A 23,145-nucleotide genomic window follows, 5' to 3' on the forward strand; every position below is an offset into this window, starting at 1 on the left:
GAGCAGCCTTATTATGTAATCACCCTAAAACAATTAAAAAATAGACTTGTTGTGTTAAAAGTTAATTCAAACTTCTTGAACTGTGTTTCCCGGAACTAAGAAAGTTAAATTTATGTGTTAATTACAGTTCGTTGTTTTAATGTCCTTTGAAAATAACTTCCATCACATGCATCCGAGTTAAATTAAAAGTCACGACGTAGAAATTCTTCCTGCTTTTTATATTACTTTGTCGTTTCTCGAGCAAACAGTGGCCCATTTTTCATAGTCTCTCAACTCAATAGAATATTCGAGAACTTTGTTTTTGTCGTCAAAGTTAACCCTCAAGTCTTCTGATTCGCATTTTAATAGAGCTAGAAATGGATTTATCAGATGAAAGCTTATTGGAGAAAAAGCGACATCTGCATTCGTTGGGGCACAGTTTCTGGGAGTAGGTGGCGCTAGGAACCTAAAATTAGAACTGTATTGAGTGTAGAAAACGCGTTTTTGGAGGAGCGGCTAATGAACTGTAAAAAATGAAAACTGTTGGAATTAGAGAACTTTTCACCCGGCGCATCCACCATTTTTTAAAATTGAAATTTGCCCAGATTAGCATTTGCATGTAATTAAAGAGGTTCCAAAACTACTAATTTATTCCGAATATTTCATGGACAAACCTCGTTAACTGGTTTTACAAAAAATCATTTTTCTGGTCTTTTATCAATCATCGAGACACAAGGGATGGAGCTAAAAAACAATTCCTTTCTCTTATTTTACTTCAGAAATCTCTTTCATTACTACAGACGTGAAAACGAAGCTCCAATTCTCTCCCACAATTTTTTATTCTCTTTACCCACTTCCATTAATGAACGATCAATCTTTCCGTTATTGTATTGATCAGTAGACAGCTTTATTTAATCTTCCCACAGTTTTTCGTATTAGTATACTGTAGTGACGTTATCAGCAGCGATCAGCGAAATTTATGTCTCCCGAGGGAACATCGGGAATCTTAGATTTGTTGTGACACAATCAATTAGAAAGATATTCAAGCATTGAAAAAACGATCAGTTTTCTGGATGGAAAATAATTGCAAGGAGCTACAATGTGCATTTCCGGTAGAGAAAAATCCTTAGCGGGTATTATTCTGACGACGTTCGTGATTTACAATACAAGTTGCCATTCATGCTTTTTGCTCAGCGATTTCCAAATGTACCGAGCTCTGGAAAGTGATAAAATATTCAGGTCGGAATGACGGAGTGAATTCGTGTTTATTCACACTACTTTTAGCGCAAATAAATTAATTAAAAAAACTACCAACGATTTCAAGACTGCAATTAATTTCCATCTCAAGTTTCGCTTCTCGGGCTGCTTCGTAAAAAACAAGTCTGTTTTCTCCTGGACAACAACAAAATAATGACAATTCCCTAATTGGGAATTCAAAGTTTTCCTATGAAAATTCTTTATTTTAAACGATTCAAAGAGATCATTGATTTCGCTTCGTTGGTCTTGTAGCGCAAATTAACAGAATTAACCCCGACTGGGTTTAAAAGAGCGCATTACTTTTTCGCATTGAATGATAAACTCGATTTCTTGTTTGGGTGAAAAGGGAAAACTGCCATCAATGAAGGAAACATCTGTAAATGGATTAGAGACAGATTTAATTCCGACTAATTTTAGCCGAGTTCTGTTTTTAACGGGGAAATATTATTGATCCCACACCGATTTTTATGACCCCATTGAAACTTCAGACTTGTGAAGGCGTCATTCGTCATCAAAGTTAAATTTTAATGTTGTGCAGAAAATTCCATCATTTGTATGAAACCGCTGCTAAAAGACAATTGCGCTTCAGCACGAGTTTATCGCCGACCAACAGCCATGTTCCCTTGAGATGAGCTATTTAATGGAGTTTTATTGAAGGTCATAGAGCGAAAAATGTGATTCCCTAAATTCTAAACTGTCAACATATTATGCTCGCAACAAAAACTCAAATTCTCTTTAAATTGGATCGTTTCTTTAAGGACATGCGAGAAAATTCATTGACTTTCATTTAAACACTCGTTTTGGAGAACGGCTGATTTATTAGCAACACGGCCATTACATTATATGTAATCCACTTGTACGAGCAATGGAACTGGAAAGAGCAATTCCGGAAGACTTCTTCAATTTTTTATTCGGGTTAAACGAACGAAATGGTTTTATCTCGCACGGTCACTGATCATTCCAGACAATGTAATGTGGGAAAAAATTCAATACTTGTAAATAATGAAAGTGACGATCAAATATCAAGTTGAATTATGGTGAAATTTTTCAAGAGCGGAAGCTGCGATGTTTGAATAGAGAAGCTTGGATGGACGGATATCCGGTAATTTTTTTATAGGGGCGTGTTTGCTTGCGAAAGGGTCAGAGAGAGAATATTGTTGAAAGATTTTTTGCAAAGACATCTGTTTCTGGTTCTCCTGCAACACTCGATTTTATATTAAGCCTAAAAACTGAATTCAGGATCCGCGCATTCACCATGAATTTTCATAATGGTCAACAAACAGAGCATCGCAAACTTACATAAAAATTTTGCGTTTAAAGTACGTATTTTAAATTCCATGCAATTCAGATATGTATAAAATAAAACAATTACACAAGAATTACATAAGTTGAGTGGAAACAAAGAAAGTTCGCAATGATCAGAGTTAATCAAGAAAGTCATCGGTGCTCGTATTACAAAAGCAATATTTTCCTCCAATGTCAATTTAATTAAACTCATGGTAAAAGACAAGAGAGAATCTAATTGAAAAAGTGTTTCAACTGGCCGAAAATGAAATAGTTGCTTGAAATATTTGTTTAGTCATCTGTCTTCTTAAAGTGTGTGTTTTCTATTAAATCTAACGATTTGTTTGTTAGTCAGTGCCAACATGACAACGCAAACATTTAATAATGTGGCAATTTGTTTACCTTTCTCTTCAGAACGCTTTAAAATGCTCCGTTAATACTGCGTGTATTAATTTGATTTAGTTATTGTTATAAAGTATTAAATTAATGCTGTTTTCAAGTCGCTCTAGAAGCAGATTAGTGAACTAAACCAAGGTACATTATTTACAGTACCAAGATAAATACAGTCTTGAAGTTATCCGACTCAGTATTATACTCCATCTAGCGCAACTTTAAGCTATTAAGCTAATGTACTGAGATTCTGGAGATTGTCCTGCCACGTCAGCCAATGAAAATTTCGTCCTGCTGTTTAATTTTCTTTCATTTCAATTCAATCACTCAAAACATTCATCCGTTTGGAATTTCGAAAGTCACATCGCAATCATGAATACGTTTTTAGTAAAGCACGGCGAAACAAGAAAAAAGCGCCGATTTTATTCACGCGCTCTCGATTTGTGGATATAACAATATCCACTCGAAATTGTGATTAGAATGGAATTTCAAAATTTAATTTTTATCCAATGCAACGAGATTAAATTAGTTCGATTTTTGGTGGATGCACCGGTCAATGATTAAACTAATAATAGATCAATCACGTCGACAATTAAGCCTCATTTCCACGGTCCGTTCTAGAGAGAACAGAATTTGATTTACGATGGAATTTGAGTTATTGCACCACATTTTGCGGTGAGAAAATTTGCAAATCCTATTGCACCCTTGGTTTACAATCCTCTGTTCCGATTCGGGCGGACAAGCTGGTTGAAACGCCGAACCAACATACGGACTGCTATATTTGATCGTAACCAAACAGTTTTAATTACTCCAATTCTTTTAATTTGAACACAATTTTTTTATCATCATGTTAATAAGGTAAATAACACATATAAATGTGGATTAATTTTAATAAATATGCTGATAAATGTAGATGAACATACTTATTTCCTGCATTGATCGTTGTATGAAAACAGGGGCGAATGAATGCAGGTAGAAACGTTTCTTATCACTGTGAGTGGATTTACCCTTTTGAAATAACCGACAGGTCTATATTTTTGTGGATTTGGTCAGAGTTATTACCAGAAAATTTAAATTTTTAATTTCGTTCTATGAATTGAATTTTCAGGATTTTAATGACAGTTATCATACCAGACATATCCACGTACTAAGTAACTTGAAGTATAAATAAAATAAAATTAATTCATGAACTACTGGTTTAAATGAACGAACTATCTTGTCTGTCTTCGGCGGACATTTCAACGCAGAACCAAGACAGAACGCACCGGACAGTTCAACACAGAACGCACAGAATAATTGAAATTAGCCGCTCCTTTGGAGAAAACTTTCAATAAACAATGCATTTCAGAATTTTTGTATAATTAATCTCGTTAAATAGGAATAAAAAAATGTTACTGTTTTTCAATTGATTATTCCTGACATTATTTTACTGGTGGAGAAGTTATTTTAACATCAAGCTAAATATTGCAATGAAATATACAAAATTATTGTATGAAAACAGGCGTGAATGGATACAGGTATGTAGGTTTCTTATCTCTGTGAGTGGATTTACCCTTTTGAAGAAACCGACAGGTAGTATTTTTGTGGATTTGGTCCGACTTATTACCTGAAGATTTGAATTTTTAATTTCGTTCTATAAATTGAATCTTTCTGACTTACGACGGTTTATATGAGAATTTACCTACAATACAAAGTTTACTGCTTTAATTGAACGAACTATCTTGTCTGTTCGACATCAGTTCGGCGGACATTTCAACACAGAACAAAACACAGAACGCACAGTAATAAAATTGGCCGCATAGAATGAACCTAACTTATGAAATTATTTTGTACGTTCGAAAAACAGGGATTTTTGTATGCTTGGTCTGCGTTCAATGAACGGAATCTTTTGGATTTTGGTCAGAGGTATTACCTGAAGATTTAAATTTTTAATTTTGTTCTATGAATTAAATTTTCTGAATATTAGTCAAAATTACCATAGCTGACATATCCACGTAATAAGTAACTTGAAGTATAAATAAAATGAAACAAATTTAAGAACATTCTGTACTAGTTCAACTGAACGAACGAACCATCTTGTCTGTTCGACATCGGTTCGGCGGACATTTCAACACAGAACCAAGACAGAACGCACCGGACAGTTCGACAGAGAACCGAGACGAAACGCAGAGAACCTAATTAATTTTTTTTAATTGCACTTCATGATTGCTGACAATTGATTGGTAAAAATGAAAGTTATTTAACATCAAATAGTAGCTGCAGTTTTCAGATTATTACTTATGAAATTGCCAAAAAAAAGTTCAAATCATAAGATTTAAGGTCATTCTCAAATATCGAACGTAGCTTATTTGTTAAGTAGCTATTTATTTCTCCTAAAAATTATAATACGTCGGACGAACAAGTTGGTTCTGTCCGTTCTGTCTTGGTTTTGTGTTGAAATGTCCGTCGAACCGATGTCGAACAGACAAGATGATTCGTTGAGTTGAACCAGTACAGAATTTATTTAACTTCATTGATCTTTCAAGTTTCTTATTTCGCAGATACGTTGTGTAAGTAAATTCTCCTAAAATCTATTTAGCAGATTTAATTTACAGGATCATATAAAAAATTTAACTCTCCAGGTAATAAACCTAACTAACCTTATAACTTATCCATAAGAATACAGAGGCCTGTCAATTACTTCAAAAGGGTTAATCCACTTAAATAGATAAGAAACCTACCTGTATTTATCTACCTTTTTTCATGCAATAATTCTGTAAATTACAATGCAGGAAATAAATATCTGCATTTATCGCCATCTTTATTAAAATTAATCCACATTTATATGTTATTTACCTTATATTAACATATGATAAAAAATTAGTGTTCAAATTAAAAGAATTGGAGTAATTAAAACTGTTTAGTTGTCACCAAACGTAGCAGTCCGTGTGTTGGTTCAGCGTTTCAACCAGCTTGTCCGCCCGAATCGGAACAGAGGATTGTAAACCAAGGGTGCAATAGGATTTGCAAATTTTCTGACCGCAAAATATGGTGCAATAACTCAAATTCCATCGTAAATCAAATTCTGTTCTCTCTAGAACGGACCGTGGAAATGAGGCTTTAAAGCAACAGTTTCTTTCTCCCATTTCCTCTCACGTCTCGAATGCGACCGATTTATCAACTTTAATTATGTAATGTGGTAATGATTAATGACCAAAAATAAACTCGGTTAGTCAGAATTGAAAAACTTGAGGCTTCTTAGAATTCCTCCAAGATCTGAATCCCATTTGGTAGTCGACATTCATTTCCACTTGTCAATATTTGACAAATGGCCGTTCTTTAATTGTGTTATTGATACTCTATTGGGATAGAAAAAAGCAGTTCGTCACAATTACGCACTTTACAGCCGCGTTATAATTTTTTTTTCAAAACAGTAACAAGCGAAAAAATCGTGCGATAATTGTCACGTACACGTTAGTCGCCTTACCATGAGTTGCGTACTATAGTTTTTCTACGATTTACACACAAAGTCCAAAAACAATAAAAGATCTTTCAGTGCAATTTTTACTGTCAGAGATGTTGATGTAAAGTTCGTTTTCCTTGCACTGGAAACAGCACCAGTCTGTCCAACCTACAAACACAAAATCATAATAGTATGTCGCGTTTACATGCAATTTTCTTTGAATAGCTCATTTCAAGGTCACAATTTTTCAAAATTTTGAGACTTTTGGGCAAATTTGAGAGTATTTACGCACTGGGTTGTACCTGGAAGAGTATTTCAACTCAAGGACCTGTTCGTTGTTCAATTAAACACATAAGTTCACTCGAATTCATCGCAAAGCTCCAAAATTTTGGCGAAATATGACCTTGAAGTAAGAGATTCAGAATAAATGGCATTTATATGGATGAATTACCTTGGAAAATGTCGGGAGCTTCTCAATAAAAATAAATCAGAAGTAATTGATGACGATTTTTTGCTTTATATCCGAAAACGAGGTTATGTTTTTCTTTCTTCTCCAATTCATAAAATTTCTATTACATTCATATTTTTGTTTCGACTTTGACGGCAGCAAATCACTAATTACCATATTGGCTTGGGCTGTGACCTCAGGACGTGTGCATTCTTTTTCTGCGTCTAACATTGTACTAAACTGCGCCACAAACTGCGCAACACATGCCGTTGACACTTGTAAATGTCACTAGATCTATTGCCAACCCACAAACTTGATACAAACAAACTCACAAAAAATACCGATTTAGAACTAATTTAGAACAGTGAGAGATTGAATGACAAAAAAGTCACTAAATCTACGCGATAAAAAGTGTACCATACGCGCGAAATTTAAATAACAAAATACGCCCACTTACTGTCAACCTCAATTTATTTAGTTTTTTTAAGGTTTTTTGTAGCATAATTTGCTGCCAACCTATATGTCAACTGTCAAAATCTCCCAATCTCTCGCCGGATATAAAGTCCGTTTTTTTTTTTTAAAAACCAACACCGCAATCTTCCCCCGCATTACAACCGCCAACGTTGCCTAGGGAGATTTTTGGTGAGAAAATAGTTGTCAAATGTTTGACATTTCTGAAAATTACGCAGTGTTTCCGTTAAAAACGTTTCTTTTACAGCCTGTTGGATTGCAAATCAAAGGATTTAATAGTGAAAAGCCTGAAAGGCCGCTTTGTGTAATCAAATTGTCAATTGTCAACCTAACCTATTTGATTTTAACACCAAAAAGTCACCATCGACGACGTTGCCGGTTGTAAAGTGGTGGGAGAGTGCGGTGTTGGTGTTTTTTTAATAAAAAAACGGACTTTACTATATTTGTCTTTGAAACATCTTTTTCGGACACTTTAATGAACCATTAATTTAAACTACTCGTGTTGTCTAATAAATAGAGTATTACAAACCTGCGTTAAATCCGTAATGAACAAATTAAAATCGAAGGAGTAGAAAATAGACTGAAATTCGATCTACAGATGCGATAACGGCCTTGCATGGAGCGAACCTAAATATCAAATTCTCACATTATCTGAAACGTGTCCTCGGCCTAATTACTGTAAATGCGAGATTCTGACCTTCCAATCCAAAGTAAATGTTTCTGTCTGGTTGTTTTAGTTCAGACTTTTAAAAATCCCGAAATAATGAAGAAGGGAGTGACTGAAAAGTTTTCTACGTAGATAAATGACCATAATATTTCTTTCCTTATCGTGGAGATTTTTCGCGGTGGAAGAGTGTCGCGGACGAGAAAAAAATTACTTGTATCGAATAAACTGGGCAATTAATTCGTAGTTGGAAAATGTAAATGTTTTTTCGTTTTGCCGACTTAAAATATTAGCATTTTCCTGAACTTTGAAGGTTCATTAATCACTCTGACCCTTTCAACTCTCGTTTCTCTAAATTTGTTGTAATTCGCCGTAAACATTCCTCCATCAAAGGTAACGGCTCTCTCGACAGAAACCTGATTAAAAGGTATTTCTCTTAAGAAAAGTGCGCAACATCTTCCTGTAACACACCTTTTAAAAGGATTTTAACGAGGCTGTTCATACATAAAATCGCAGCTAACATCCTTTATAACATCCAATGAATTTAATGACTTGGAAGACTCCGATCTACCCTTTGGTCAAGTCCCTCTTTATCTTCCTTTCACGCAAAGTAGAATATCGCTTTATATTCACTCAAAACTTTGCAAATTCGATTTACATTGCAATTTATGTACGAGTCATTTCCATAAATGGCTTAAGCAGATTCGTGATCCAATTGATTTTTAGTCCCTCTGAAATTACATTGCATTATTAACACTTTGTGATTTGCTTGCAAATTGTTTAATTTCTCAGGGTATTAACACTCAAAAGCCGAGAGGGTGTGTTTACACGATTAACGTGTGCTTGTTTAAATTTATGAACCATCATCAATCACCCTTTCTTTTTACGCACTGGATATTACCAAAACAAACAAAATCTGCCTGCAAGAGCACAAGAACTATGTTGCCATAATTGGAATCTGAAGCAGGAGAAATCCATAACTCTTTCCAAACTCGACACAAATCATCGAACTGTTTTATGGGATTGCGATTTCAAAATCAAATATTTACACTCATGGAACGAAGCCCTAGACCACACTTATGTTTTAACGCGTGATCAAATACGTTCTCTGCAAAACTTCTTTGTCGTTAAAACTCATAATGAGTTAACCCTTAAAGTTTGATACCTTAGAACGCCGCGCCGTGCTCTGTTTTAATTAAGTCTGTTATAAGGTAACATTGATTGGGTGACCGGTATCGAATCAGTTACCTGTTGATGCTGATTAAAGAGTTTTAATTAACCCTTTAACTGTTGTAAACATAGGTTTTGCCATTTTTCTCAGATTTCTCAGATTTCCGGTTAGGCCGGAAGTGGCAGTCAACTTTCTTATTTTAAATAGAACACCCTATATTTTGTTGCATTTTTGATTTCTATATGCAAATTGAAAATCACTTTCTATATACCATGCTATATCTAAATTGTATCATTTCTGAAATATCTCAATTTTTCAAAAAAAAAAAAATTATTTTGTTTTATAAAAAAAAATTGACGGAGTTAATAAACATGCTTAAACTAGTAAACTCCCCAAATTTGATTAGCATAGCGTTAAAATTAGAAATTTTTAGTTCATGTCCTAATTAAAAATTTCTAAAAACTGCTTTTTTTGCTCTACAATTTTCTAATTTAGTGAAGTTAGTAACTATTTTAAAAATAAATAAATCCCAAAATTTGATTGCCATATCACAAAAATTACCAGAATTACAAATTTTTATAAAAAAAATAGGAAATTTTTGGTTTATCTGCATTATAAATTTTCCTATAAATTAACTGTTTTGATGGGCAATATTCTAATTTGACTAAGTAAATAAACATGTTGAAACTAGTGAACTCCTTAAATTTGATTGACCTAGCGCTAAAATTGCTACAAGTACAAATTTTTATTTATGGAAATTGCAAATTTTTAGTTAATCTCCAAATTAAAAATTTCTAAAAGTTGCTTCTCTTGCTTTAGAACGTTCTAATTTAGTGAAGTTAATAGTCATCTTAAAAATAATAAATTCCGCAAATTTTATTACTGTAGCGCGAAAATTACCAGAATTACAAATTTTTATAAAAAAAAATAGGATAATCTTGGTTCGTCCGCATTGGAAAATTTTCTAAAAATTAATAAATTAATAATTATTAAAATAAATTAAATTTGCATTACAAAAAAAAATATTTTTACAAACATTTTTTATTTCTATTATACCACCAAATTTGTGGTATAAAACGTCAAATTTTATTGTACGTTTGTATTGTGCTTATTTTAATTAACGTGGCGATTTTGAAGTAGATTATAGGGACTTATTTCGGAAAGAAAATTTCACTTTTGTTGTGCAATTTTTTTTTAAAATTATGATATCTCTGAAATGGTTCATTTTAAGTATAGCAATTATTCTTAAAGTCACCTTTAATTTGGATGTAAAATCTGAAAATGCATTAATATATAGGGTGATTCAGTTTAAATAAGCAAGTTGACGAATATGTGAATATTGTCATTCGATTTGTTTTATTCGCTTATTTTTGTTCCCAAAATTTCAAATTTTTATCTTTTGTAGTTTATGAAAAAAATGTCAAAACGTATACAGGTGTCCCAGAACTCATGACCCAGAGAACAAGGGGTGATGCCGACAGCAATACATATGGTAAATTTCAAAACAAAAATTGTTTAAGTTTAATAGTGTTCAAAAAAGAATTAAAAATTAACAACCAATTCTAAAAGAGGTGGAGAAAAAGGCCATCCCAGTTTCTTAGGCAACGAGTATGTAATGTTCATCTGACCAATGAATGATAGTGTGTGTCTATAGTTACCGATTTTCAAATTTTGTTCTGTTTCGGGATTGGCTACCGTTTTTTCATCTTATCTCGGTTATTTTTTAGCTAAAAAATTTTTGTTTCGAAATTTTGGTTCAGAATCGTTGCTTTTTTTCTTTGAGTCATGAGTTCTGGGACACCTGTATATACGTTTATAACAGTTAAAGGGTTAAAGGAAAATGACTTAGGATTTTCTTAAAATTTAATTTATGGTGATTTGTTGCAAGGTCGGACAAGTATATAAAACGTAGCTTGCACGCCAACATCCATCATTCCCTGGTAAGTCATTAAAAATGCATTTGCCATCGACCAAACCACAGCACGAACCCCAAATTAATGTAATTCGGGCATAAAAGGGCAAAATTCCCGAAAAAGTCCTAATTTGCCAACCTCAACCTCTTGAGCAGCAATTAAGCCACCACTGGACCTTCTAGCGCATATTCCTGCCATGGAATCCTCGAAATCCTGCAACAAGCGCGTCAGTTTCCGCGCGTCTTCCGAACTTACCAGTCCAGATCTCCAACACTGTCGATGTCAATGAATATTTTTAGAATTTAGTATGTTTACATCGCAAGTAATATGAAATAGGTGAAAAGAAATAAATATAGACGCAAGCACGAAAATTCATGTTGAAAATTATGTGTTTCGGACGTGTTTATAACAACTGACAAGAAAAAATCAGAAAAGAAGGTTCGTGATTTTCGGTAAGTTTGTCGAGAGTTAGTAAAGTTTGATAGGTGTGTTGTATAATTGGTTAATGGAAGTATAAATGCGAAGCATGTCGGTGAATAACTCGATTATTATTCGCGATTGGGTTGTATAATTAAAGCCAGAGTTAATTTAAATGATTAGGTACATTTTAATGGAATGACTGTTCAGACGAAAGCTAGAACTATTAGTATTACTCAGAACAAAGAGGAAAATTATACAAAGCGACGCCTTTCACTAGAAAAACTCTTTTGGGTTTAGTTAAATACCGACGCAATTTGTAAAGTGTTTTACGGGCTGCAATGTTGGCAAAAAGGGTTATGATGTTTTCCCCTAATTTCAGTAATAAATTGGTGCTTTTTTTAAAGATTCAAACAGTCTTGAAGCTCTCGTTTTTTCCATTGGAAATAATCCCCGGCGAACTCATCCACTTTAAAACGAAATTAACCGAAAAATACTGAGCCACAAATTCAATTAAAAGCATGAATCCTCTTTATGTCCATTAACAAATACCGTTAGAATTTTTTGTTTACTCGGCGAACTTTCCCAATTTACGAAATCAAATTAGCTCACGATATCTGCAATAGAATTTTCAAGTTAAACAAAAATCGCATTTTCAAAACAATTTAATTGCTCGGAATTATTCCGTGGAGGGTCGAAACTATAGAGATGGCAGCAACTTAGAACAGTGTCTGAACAATCTAATCCAATTTGACAAACACTTTGAGAATCGTTTAAGGAAGGTTGCTAGTTGCATTAATAAATTCCCAGAGGACGACGATTTCCTAGTCGTCTCTTTTTAATTAGTTCTCTGTATGTTAACCCAGAAATGATCCCGAAAAACTCGATCAAATTTCCTCTTGTCACTTTGTAAAGCTCGCCAATATCCGCCGTTAATTCCTCCACTGCTTATGTGTGGTGGAAAATACGGCGTTGACGTCAAAGGAAACAAATTATTCTAATTTTACACATTTTTCCGAACCCTTATCATTTGAAAAAAGAATTTGGCACGTGACACAAGCAGGAGGAAATGAAGAGGAAAATTGAAGCGTCCTTCAAGAGAGCAACAGGAATGATTTTCACTGCAAGTGTGATGAAATTTTTTCCTGATGATTGGAGTAAATTCCACAAAGACATGAAGAGAGGATCTAATCAGAGACTGTTTCGGTTTGCATTCAAAACGGAGCGAAAAAAGGCTATTTAAATGACCCCACGTCTCTGACATGTTCCTAGAAATCGACGGAATGTAATTTCAATCGGATAGAACACCATGAAATCACATTTCCATAAGGAATCCCAATAAAACAAACCTTTGTGATGAATATTTCAGTATGTAGTTTCAACTAAAGTAACCATTTTACGGAAAGCAAACTCTTTTTAAATGAGAGCTTAAACTTCCGTGACTTGGTTTACAATACCGCCAAGTCAAGTTTTCAAACAAACGTCTCAAAAAACGAAATTAAAAAAGTTTGCAGATGAGATTTCAGTAGCTATTTGTTTGCCGAATAACGCTACAAAATTTCTTTTATTAATAGGACATAATAATTACGAGTTTGCTTCATTATCATAATAACGATCATGTTGAAAATGTGATTCGCCGAGCGAGTCGTGTAATATAAATGTAGATGAGCAATAAACACTGCTTTCTTTTACGAAACTTTAGACGCTTTAACAATAAATTCGTGACAACTCCATCGTCTTTTTCTTATCACTCAACCCCTAATTAAATAATTAGTTAATTAAGATCGTCTCTCAGGTGTAATCACGCCAAATTTAAATCTCTTTCATTGCTAATTTTGCGCCCCTGAATTAATCTCTTATTTTGAATTATTAGATTAACCAACCCTCATTGTTAGCGACATCCTAAAGCCGATCAATTTTATTTACAACTGTCCAAGAATGACCGATGGGGACATAATAAATGTTGGTTTGAGCGATGATGTTGTCAATAAATCAACTCTGGACGACGTGTAAAGTTGACACTACTGACAACTGTTAAACAAATATTTCCATGAAATTTAATAGGCGATAACAGTAGGAATCAGGAGTTCTTTATTTGTTCTTTTTAATAAATCTTGTTTTTTGGTCGAAACACATTTAATAATTAAAATAAATGCGTTTTTCCAGGCCAAAAATTTCCAGTATTTTACATTCGGACCTGTAATTTTTGTAATTTTAATGTTAGCTCAATGAAATTTGGAGAGGTTACTATCTCTAACTTGTTGACCATCTGTACCAAATCTTAAATTTTTTGAACAACAGAGATGGATTTTAGAAATTTTTACTTAAAAAATGGACCAAAAATTTCCAATATTTCACATTCGGCCCTGTAGTTTTAGCAATTTTGATGCTAGGGCAATAAAATTTGTAAATGATTGCTAGTTTAGAGTTGAAAACTCTCTTTCTTAAAGACCAATTTTGTTTAACAACAGGGACGGATTTTAGAAATTTTTATTTTCAAGATGGGCCAAAAATTTCCACTATTTTACATTCGGACCTGTAATTTTAGTAATTTTAATGTTAGCTCAATGAAATTTGGAGAGGTTACTATCTCTAACTTGTTGACCATCTGTACCAAATCTTAAATTTTTTGAACAACAGAGATGGATTTTAGAAATTTTTACTTAAAAAATGGACCAAAAATTTCCAATATTTCACATTCGGCCCTGTAATTTTAGTAATTTTGATGCTAGGGCAATAAAATTTGACAACATTGCTAGTTTTGAGTTGATAACTCTCTGTCCTACAGATCAATTTTGTTTAACAACAGGGACGGATTTTAGAAATTTTTATTTTCAAGATAGACCAAAAATTTTCAGTATTTTATATTCGGACCTGTAATTTTAGTAATTTTAATGTTAGCTCAATGAAATTTGGAGAGGTTACTATCTCTAACTTGTTGACCATCTGTACCAAATCTTAAATTTTTTGAACAACAGAGATGGATTTTAGAAATTTTTACTTAAAAAATGGACCAAAAATTTCCAATATTTTGCATTCGACCCTGTAATTTTGGTAATTGTAATGCTAGGGCAATAAAATTTGACAAGATTACTAATTTTGACTTGATAACTGTCTATTCCAAAGACCAACTTTTTTTAACAACAGGGACGGATTTTAGAAATTTTTATTTTCAAGACGGGCCAAAAACTTCCAGTATTTTCCATTCGGATTTGTAATTTTAGCAGTTTTAAGGTTAGGTCAATGAAATTTGCGAAGGTTACTATCTCTAACTTCTTGAGAAGTGTCAAATCTGACACAATTTTTGTTGTTTTCTAATATATGGCGCCATTGTCAATTTTTTTTTAATTTGATTTTAGAGGTACGCTGTGGCACAAACACAACTAAAGATACAATTTTTTTTGGAATTTTAAAATTTGTGACCTCGTTCTGAAAAGAAAAATTTCTAAAATCCGACTCTGTTCTACCAGGATTTTGAAATTTGACACAGTTAATTAATGACTTAGGAGTAGTAACCTCCTCAAATTTCACCATAGTGACACCAACACAATCAAATATACATTTTTCCCAAAATTTTTTAAAATTTTGAAGACTTAAAAATAAATAATTCTAAAATCCGAGCCTGTAAAGGCAAATAACTTGGCAACTAAGTTAACTAAACAGTTCAAAGGGCCAAACAGTCATTTCTAAAGTGGAATGCCCTTCAGATTATAAATTCCAAACTTCTAAAGCAAAAGAGACCACTTTTATGAATTTTTATTTAAAGATCCACCCTTTCTTGATAACAAAATGGAGAATGCAGAACAAAACCGAAAAAAAGTTCAATGATTGGCTGGCATTATCTTTATCAAATGGTTTTTATTACAAAAAACGCAACGAAACAATCAACTCGATCGTAACTTTCCATTCATTGGCTCAATGTCCAAAACTGTTGATTGGACGAATTTCTAAGCTAATTAAAGTAGAGTCATTTCATTGGATGTTGATGACAAAAACGCACGAAACAAAAGAAGTAGAACTTTGGATTTGCTATGTAACAATTATAATGATTGGAACGTTGATTACATAACCTCACAATAATTTTGAAAAATCATTACGTAGAGACTGATCTAGGCCAACTGGATCGCTGAAGAGACAAGATAGACTCAAATTCTGCCTAATTTTTGTGTTTGTGGTCTAAATTCTCTCCTTATTGGCGATTTTGACGTTTGACAAGTGTCAAATTCAAGGTGACAGAACTAGTTCAAACACAGTACAATGCAAGCGGCACAAAAGGAATTACATTCCAAAGGTAACTAGATGAAAATCATTTTGAAACACAGGTACCTATAATTGGGAGTTTCAGGTACTTCGTTGAGGTTCTGGAAACTTTCCCGTCTGATTATCCGTGTATTCCTGTAATTGTTGTTGTCATTTTATATCATTTTCAAATTTTGCATTGTAATGCCACAATATATCGACAAGCCAAGTGCACGCTTCGTTAGCTTGCAGCAATACGTCGAATCGTCCATAAATCTCTATTTTATAACCCAAAATAACCAATCAACGTCGAGCGTCCTATAAATCAGAAGACGCATTTTTTTAATAAAATCCCAATTTTGCGATCGAAATTACAATAAACGAGATTGGAGATCATGTCAATCTCTTTAAACATGACCCTAATTGCAAATTCGCCCCACGCATTTTCGTTTTAGGTGCAAACTCGTCCCAATTTTTCTCTACGTGGGTTTACTTTGCTAAATTCAGACGCTGGATTTGGGGATGTTTTATTGAATTTTTTTCATACTGCAAATCCTGGATTGCAACTGGAAAATGAGCTTGGAGGTACTGTAATGTCGGGTTTATTTGATGCCGAAATCAATATTTTAGAGGATGTTTTACAACCCTATCCGTCAATTCTTTTCGAGCTTATTTTCTGCAATTGTCAGGATAAAAGCTTTACGTCACATACCTACGTCCTGAAGTAGTATTTAATGAAATAACAGATGAGGACATCTAAACTGGGGAAATGTGTAAATACAGTGAGAGATTTAAGCTGGAGCTTTAGATAGTTCCACTAGATACAATTATGGAAAATTAATTACTCTTGTAAATACGGATTAGTTCAAACTAGAATGACGCAAAGCCAAAACGAAACTAAAAAATTTATCGCAAATTTTTTCGCCGGGAAATTGAGCTCAATTTCTCTATTACATCCCGAGAAAATAAAACTGAATACGTGATGATCCAATTTCGCCTAATTGAGCATAATAAATAGATACAAACTCTAATTTTCCCATCAAGCCGTCTTTGTGTTCAAATTTAAAGGAGCAATTTTGTTGATCCAGCTCACTTTTACCTATAAATTAGGTGGTTTCGAGCACCAACACAAAATATTGTTTTCGTAAATAGCAGAGGGTTTTCCCAACCCGTTCAGACTCCCACAAATCAATAAATTCCGCTCAAAAATTACCCACAGGGGCCCCCATTACTCTCCATACTTCTCAAAACAAAAAATCAATAGACGCACTGTGGCTCTTTAGAAATATCGAGAGATCAAATAAAAACTCATCCTCAGTTACCTTTGGAATTCCACAGCGTGCCACTTTGACAACTGCCAATTTTGAGGTTATAAGATGAAAACTGTCTTGAAATGCAAAATAACTTTTTGCAATATGAATCAAATATGGCATCGTTGTCAAAATCGTTCATTTAAATTTTCATAAAATTTCCAGTTTGACAGTGACAGAAGCAAAATCAAAGACATGACTTGAAATTACAAAGCCAACTGAGGATGAGTTTTTATTTGATCTTGATAGAAACAATGAAATTAAAGACAAGATTCCGATTTTAATATTAATATCGGTTAATAAATCATGTCAAATGGAGGTTTGACGAGTGGCAGTTATTTTTCATTGTTAATTACAATTAAAGCGAGTTGGAATTTTAACGAGCCTAGTAATTTGCATAATTTTAATTCCTTTTAGCGCCGTGATTACACGGGTCATTTGTGAAGTAGTAAAAATATTTTTCCTCCAGCTTAGCAAAACTACAAAATCCAAAGCAGCTGTTGCAGATATAGACCTATTTATTCGTAAACATTAAAGAAAACGTCTCGTCGTTTCCTCCTGCTGCCTGATATTTCCACGATTTATTTATATAAATCGGGAAATTGTCAACGTTATCTTTAGTCGAAACGGAAAACATGGCTTTGAGTGCGTCTTCAATAAAGATTTATTTGTTTCTGGGCGGGTGCAATCGCGATAAATTTTAAATGAAGAAAAAATCTTGTCCCAAAACAAATGTTTATTCACGTGGGATCTGTAGTTATAATTGAACGCTCCAACATCACATGTATTAATTTCCCAGTTGAATTGGCTCAACGGGCCGTAATCTCTTCGCAACTATGCCCAACTTCTGGACTATTACGAAATTGGAGATGATCACAAACGGATTTTTTTCAGCTTTCAATAACGCAAAGTGCTAAAAATGAGATTGTGCGTAATGAAATGTCGCCTCTTCAGTTTTATTCTCTCCAACAGAGTCATTTAAAATAAAATCGTTGCCTTTGCGAATTCCGTCCATCTGTCGTCCCGTTGATTGATATTGAACGTGGTCTTATCAACAAAGCACAGATCTTAATGTTCGCTATAATGACCCGAAATTGCTTGTACATTTGTCGTGACACGCAACCATTGTTTAAAAATCGAATTCTGAGGGCAATGTTAGCTTATTGAGGGCAGTTTCACAAATCCCATCGGATTCTTCATAAATCCGAGGTTAATACGGATTAGACTAGTTTACATTGCCCCCAAAGAAACTCCGGATGCGTTTTCTCTCGTAAAAAGAATGGAGTTATTGTGTGTGGCCGAATAATGGAATGCAATTGGACTAACGGGGGAATTGACCCTGTTCGTGCCTACTTTTCGCATTGTGCGGATTATAAAGGCCACAATAATATTAAGAGAAATATTTTACGACTTGTCCGGATTATAGGGGCAAAAATTAAAGCGTTTGAGGAAATTACCGCTTTGGGAGACAAAGGAAGAAATTAGATTATAATTTGGCTATAAAATTTTACTGCGGCGCATCCACCAATTTTGCATTGCGGCTTCTTTTGTCTTTTGGTTTATTTGGGTCTCGCGTTAACAACAGAGGAGTTATTTTTCAAAACTCATTTTAAACATTGTTACCTACTTATGCCAAAATAGTTGAAGTAAATTTGAAGAAAATTGAACAATTATCGTTTTTTCTAAAAGCTTGTAAAATTTTATGAAATGGATTTATTGAGTTTTGAAAAAAAATAACTCCTCAACAATCAGTGAGATTATCATTAACGTAATAGTACTCATTTTACGCAGAATTTCGCGTAGAATCCAAAAATACAAGATTTGCTACGATCGGTCCAGAAATTTGATTTTGATTTGGATAAATTTCAAAGTTTGAATCTCCGAAACTAAAAAAGATTTTGAGAAACGGTTTACAACATCGTTTTTCTCGGCTTATTCTACTTTAGAAAAAGCCCTCAAAAGCCGAAAATTCGATGGTCAATTTTGGGCAAAAAAATATTCCGACACAATCGATGAAAATTTTTTAATTCCCTCGTAAACTATTTGCCCTATTTTAATTTTTTCAATGCAGAAGTTGAGCTGGATGGGCTTATTTAACGCAGAATTTCGCGCTGAATCTAAAAATATCATTTTCATCGTCAGTCAAGAAATAACTGAGTTAGAGTCGTTTGAAATTTCGGCTTGTCGCCAGAAGACCAAAATTTCGAAGCTTTGAAATAGTTATTTACAGTCGCGTGTGGTAACTTACATTTTACAGCTCGAAATCAGTTTGAAGCACGACGGCGTAGCACAAGAACGCACAAGAGTTGTATTAAACTTTTTGGCCAAAAAATTTTAATTTAAATAATTGGGTTTTTCAAAATTCATGAGAACTGTCACATCTGACATTTGAAAATTTCATCATCTGTCAATTTTGTAGTTGGTGCACAAAAAGTACACAAGATGGCGCTGTATAAAAAACGTTTTAATATTACTTTAAAAATAGAAATGTTGTCTTAATTAAGATAATAATTTAGGTAAATTCCACTTTGTTGATTAATCTTCATTATGGTAAAGTGATTTTAATTTATAAACGTCCAGGGCGCTTGTAAATCTAGTGTTTCCGAAGATGTCAATTGAATGTTAATTTGACGTTTACAATTCATGAGGCCAAAAACGATTTTTTCCTACGACCCCATATGAAAGTGACATTTTCTACACGGTTAAATGACTCCGAAAGTTGATGATTTCGTACATCCATTTCCGAAAGTAAAAGTCACTAGTGTGATATGAATATATCCGCACAGACCTGTCAAAATTGACAGTTATTTTCAAATACAAATGTAACTTCTGAATTTTTGTCTCAAATATCTAGACGATTCACTCTAAAACAACATGCATAATGGTAAAAATGAGTTGGTTAGGTCGTTTTTGACAAATCAGTTTTGACAGGTCTGTGAGGATATATTCATATCACACTAGTGACTTTTACTTTTGGAAATGGATGTACAAAAACATAAACCATCTAAATATGTGAAATTCGTCACTTTTTTATGAGGTTGTAGAAAAATGGCATTTAGAATAGATAAGAAATGAACTATTGTCGAAACTTATAGTTTCTTCCTGATGATGAAAGGTCGTAGGAAAAATAGTGTACATAACTCGTCGGAAAGTGTCTTTTCCTAATTTGTATCTTAAATATTCCCAAGTTGCTATGGAAACAAAGCTATTCTAACATTCTGTATCGAAATGGATATTCTAGCACTGAAAACGAATTGGAAAATAGCGAAAATAGCTCTGTTACAAGAACAAATTAGGAAAAATAATATAAAAACCTCGTTCATAAGGCCATTTAGGCACTCATCCATTATAAAACTCGCGGCTTTGCCGCTCGTTTTATAAACTTGGATTCGTGCCTAAAAAATTGCCTTATGAAACTCGGTGTTTTAATATACTATTTTTGCACTCGTGTAATATCTGCACTCGGCTGGCGCCTCGTGCATCTACTTTTACACTCGTGCGAAATTGGTCACTTTCCGTACTTGTTATGTAAATATCTATTAGCTATAAAATTTTACTGCGACGCATCCACCAATTTTGTCTTTTGGTTTATTTGGGTCTCGCGTCAACAACAATCAGTGAGATTATCATAGCGACAACTCCTTTCAAAGAAAATTTATAATCCCTTAATCCCTCGTGAAACATTTCTTATCTTTGCCGGTGTTAAAATTGATCGATTTATATTTTTTCGTCAAGTTGAAATTATTTTCACCGCTTTGTTCACCCCGTCTCACATCGTTATTTGGTAATTAGTTTGAAAATAAGTGACACAAAGTTTCTACATGTTAATATCGCGCTCATCTAAAGTTGTAATTATAAAGACTACAAACGACTTTGTGCGCGCCCCAATTTCGCGGAGCTTTGACTAGTTTTTCAACGTTTTTAGTTTACATTCGTACGGCGTCAAACGAGTTGAAATATTTTAATTTCCTCGCGTCTGGATCCATCCATCTCAAGTGATATAACCATTCAATAAAATCACAAGTGTCGATGGAGTAACTTTGGTAAATACGTAAAACGTTTCAAGAGGATTCTCGCCGCGGCGAATATGAAAAATCGTAAGATATTGTGGCGTGTTTGCATGAGAGGATCCGCTTCGAACAATTATTTTTCCGTCTCTTCGCCATCAGATTAAATTAATCCGGACCCAAACTCCTTTCTAGTTTTTCTCAGTGGCACTTGCGTGTCTTATTACTTGTTTCGTCTATTTTTATTTTGATGCTGTATCCAAGTTCGTGTGAAAAACCAATCTCGTAAAAGATCAACGTGCACTAGAGTGTGATTTAAAAAGGTTTTCGCACAACACAATTAAGATTTGGGGGATTTCGGTTTTGTAAATATGGTAGTAATATTTTCGGGAGTCAGTAATTGTCACCCACGTGTTGTACAAAGCTTTGTAATTCTCCTCTCTAGTCACGTCACGCCGCTAAAAAAGATTGTAAAACTCTCTCCATGAAAAGCTCATCTCGAAGCTTTTTGTGGGCGTCTACTATTTCTTTTAATAGTTTCCGAGTACGCTATCGAGTTACCACAAAATCAATTCCTGTTTCCTCCATGACTCTTCTATTTGCAATTAAACATGTTTTCATGTAAGATAGAAGCGAAAAATAAACACAAATGGTGTTTCATTCGCTCGGTTTTACACAATGTAATGTAATTTCGTTCGTATTTGCATTGTAATAATTACTGTTTACATTTAAAAATACTTTAAAGGCTGCAGTTTCACGTACGTCAAAAAATAACCGAGTTACAATTCAAAATTTTCGTTTTTTCATTAAAGAAGTTAGCTGCCTTTCAATCTCAAATTCAGACTCGGTTTCTATCTCGCCTATTTATGAAGCAATCTTAACGTATTGGTGCTCATCTCTCCCACAGAATCTAAAAAGCCAAGATTCGTTAAGATCAGTCCAGAAATAACTGAGTTATGAGCGATTAAAGTTTCGAATTTTGAATTTAAAACTCGGCTTAGTTGGCTGGATTCGCAGCTTCGAAACAAGCTAAAACTGTTTTTCCTCTTGCAGTGTTAAAGTTTTAAATACAACAAGTATTTCGCCACAACAATTTTTGAATAATTCATCATTTTGAAAAAGCCATTTTCGTCCCAAGACCGTTCCCAGAAGTATCCTTGTCATTGTTATTGCTTTCGGCGATGATTACATGTTAATTACGTGTCAGCAGCCAATTTCTATACCACTAACGGGAGCAATTTAATCTGGAAATTAACTTTTTTTAAAACCACCCTCAGTTATGAAAAATTCATCGTTGCCGCTTTTAATTAAATAGTTAAATTGAGGAATCTCAGAGAGAATCAAAACTCGTGTTTATCACGTTGTTCGTACAAACATTACGTCAAAAGTGCCTACATTCATTGATCACTTTGTGCGCCATTTTCAAAGGTAATTTGACTTTAAACAATTGTGAACACACCCTCACACAATAACTCTCCATCCGAATGTTTATTTGAAAATTATCCCGAGCACAATGCCTGTCGAATGCTGATAATGGGGTTGTAAAATACATCTGCGATTTGTAGAAAAAGAACGCAGCTATTGTTTGAGTTACGCGCTCAAGTAAACCGCAAAGATTTAATTTGTTTTTCATACCTCTACATGAGGAAAGGTAAACGAGCGGCTCAAATTAACTGGAGCAAATTAAACTTAATAAAGCCCCAGTTGTGCTAAGCGAACAAACAAACACTTTGAAGTTGCCGAAAATTTACAACTAATTTAATTTAAATCGCCAAGTGTTTTAAGGCACTTTGGGGGGTGGAGAAAATTAACTGTGAATTTATTTACTTTTTTTAATATGCGACATTTTTGCTGTCTTCTTTGACGGGAAACAATTTGAAAGTTTGCGTCGTTGAAATTAAATTTTAGCCATCACGTTATTAGGCGGAAATGAAATAAGTTATCCGATGCATTGCCAACTATAAATTCGAGCTGTCTCACGTTCCGAACCGGATGTCAGTGTAGGCAAGAGTTGAACGAAAAAATCCCCAACTCTAGTAAAGTTTCATTATCAAATGATTTCAAAGGTGGTTGACAGCAACAATCCCTTAAAAGCTTCTGAAATAAGTTGTTGAACTTTTATGATCCAATGCCGCATCGTCCCCAGTAATTCC

At 33.9% G+C, this 23,145-nt stretch overlaps 2 protein-coding genes across 3 annotated transcripts in view; one reads left to right on the plus strand and one right to left on the minus strand.

Annotated features, from left to right (window-relative positions):
- CCHa1-R (CCHamide-1 receptor) overlaps positions 1 to 6,462 on the minus strand; it is a 36,539-nt gene extending 30,077 nt beyond the window's left edge. Inside the window, exon 1 of the mRNA XM_088041426.1 lies at positions 6,377 to 6,462. The gene's annotated coding sequence lies outside the window, so the exon portion shown is untranslated. The remainder of the gene's footprint in view (positions 1 to 6,376) is intronic.
- The window catches only part of LOC148172165 (neuropeptide CCHamide-2 receptor-like), a 47,871-nt gene that overhangs the window by 14,596 nt on the left and 10,130 nt on the right, over positions 1 to 23,145 (plus strand). The window contains exon 1 of one of the 2 annotated variants that reach the window (XM_088041424.1): positions 11,327 to 11,471. The exons of the other annotated variant lie outside the window; for it this stretch is intronic. The gene's annotated coding sequence lies outside the window, so the exon portion shown is untranslated. Of the gene's footprint in view, positions 1 to 11,326; positions 11,472 to 23,145 lie in introns of those variants that run through there. 2 annotated transcript variants of the gene reach the window in all.

The sequence above is a fragment of the Gnatocerus cornutus genome, chromosome 7 (assembly GCF_029298725.1).
Source record: "Gnatocerus cornutus isolate USDA-ARS CGAHR chromosome 7, icGnaCorn1.1, whole genome shotgun sequence".
In the NCBI taxonomy this organism is placed as follows: domain Eukaryota; kingdom Metazoa; phylum Arthropoda; class Insecta; order Coleoptera; family Tenebrionidae; genus Gnatocerus; species Gnatocerus cornutus.